Raw genomic sequence first — 1,880 nt, forward strand, 5'->3', positions numbered from 1 at the left:
TAAGTGTTGTTTATGATAATAGGTATATTATATATAACAACATCCAATTTCAAGAAAAGTCTGTATAAAACTGTTAGTTCTCAAAAAGTATTTTTTGAGGGAAACACAGAACTATATTTCACAATTCTCTTTACACATAAAATTTTAAGTAATTTTTTGTTAATTGAACTAAGAATCAATGTAAAAATAAAATGCTTTTGAGATTTTCACACTAGCTTTTGCAAGGTTCAGAATATTAACCATTAACATCACTGAACCAAACCATTTTAATAATTTCCATTTCAAAGAGAAATCTAATCAAAGTGGTTTCAGGCATCCTAATTCTTCCAGAAATATTAACTATTATTTGCCATGCAAAGTGTGTGTTTTATCAGCCATGATTTAGTTAAGTTTCTTATATATTTTTTTTATAATCACACACACACACACATTGAGGAATGCTAATCTCATCTCATGGCAACTGACCCAAAGCACCTGGTTGGATTCAAGCAAGGTGTCAGTACTGTTATTAAACCACATCTTATCTCAATTGTTTTCTTTCAGCCAAAGCTGCACCAAACCTACCACCGGGTATGCCTATATTACCAAATCAGTATCTGATGCATAATCCATTACTGGTCAATGCTTATGTAAGTCATTTCATGGATCTGTTTATAGAACCGTAGTTCCTAGGCCCACCGTCTTGAACATAAACAAATTAGGTCATTTGGAGGCTGCACTAATTACCTGGGTACAGGTAATACAAACAATAGTAAGCTTGCAGGTTAGATAGGTTAGGTAAATTTACCTATTGCTTCACAGGGATAGTCAAAGTTTACTTTACTTTGCATTGAAGTTAATTTGTTGGTTTACACCTGGGTTTAGCATTTTGCATAAAAAAAACATTAAAATTTGAAAGGGTTGGGATTGGTTATGTAATAGTCAAAGTTTACTTTACTTTGCATTGAAGTCAATTTGTTGGTTTACACCTGGGTGGAGCATTTTACATATTAAAAAACATTAACATTTGAAAGGGTTGGGATTGGTTATGTAATAGTCAAAGTTTACTTTACTTTGCATTGAAGTCAATTTGTTGGTTTACACCTGGTGGAGCATTTTGCATAAAAAAACTTCAAAATTTGAAAGGGTTAGGATTGGTTATGCAACATTACACCTGGGATGGGCTTTCCCCTGACGAAAAAATATGCAATTTGGGATATAGTTTTCGACCATTCACAAGATAAGTTTACATGCCTGAAGTAATACATGTGTTTTGAAATTTTAAAAAAGTATTACTTTACTTTGGATGAATTTATATGGCCACTGGAAGCAAAGAAGATACAATTTATTCTTGTTGTTTTATTTTATTTAGTTTTGGTTAGTTCTAATTCCAACTATAGAGCAGCTATAAATACTCAGTTTAGCAAAGTTAAGCCACTTGAAGGATAATGTTGTTTTATTTTCTAGGCACCTCAATATTTTAATCTTGATGAAATGATTTTACAATCAAGGATGCCAATGGTGAGTATACCTGTCAATTGATTGACTAAAGTTGTTACTGGGCATATGAAGTGTTAAATCCATAAAGGCTATGAATTACAACTGTAACTGGTGACGTTCTTGAATATTACCAGGTTTGTTTGAATGATGACAAACAAAGCGCATTTTCTGAAATCTCTGATGAACATTTTAATCAGTGTAGCACTGACAAACATTACCTGGTTTATTCTGCTACCACAATTAGTAACCCTCATTTTGTCGACAACACAAAAAATATTAAATCTGTGAATTACTTTTTATTTTTAGTTTGCACAACAGACAGCACTTGCTACTGGACGTGATGCTAGCGGGCTCAGCAATACTGCCTACTCGGTAACAGAAGCAAGTAAATTTCAAAGAAC

At 32.7% G+C, this 1,880-nt stretch overlaps 1 long non-coding RNA gene across 1 annotated transcript; it reads left to right on the forward strand.

The window, feature by feature from the left end:
* Positions 1–506: 506 nt before the first annotated feature.
* On the forward strand, positions 507–1,880 carry LOC117106966. Its single transcript, XR_004445166.1, has 3 exons — positions 507–629; positions 1,447–1,500; positions 1,786–1,880. It is a non-coding gene; the product is annotated as an uncharacterized LOC117106966 (long non-coding RNA).

The sequence above is a fragment of the Anneissia japonica genome, unplaced genomic scaffold, assembly GCF_011630105.1.
Source record: "Anneissia japonica isolate Jap-2015-1 unplaced genomic scaffold, ASM1163010v1 scaffold114296_len1880_cov210, whole genome shotgun sequence".
In the NCBI taxonomy this organism is placed as follows: Eukaryota; Metazoa; Echinodermata; class Crinoidea; order Comatulida; family Comatulidae; genus Anneissia; species Anneissia japonica.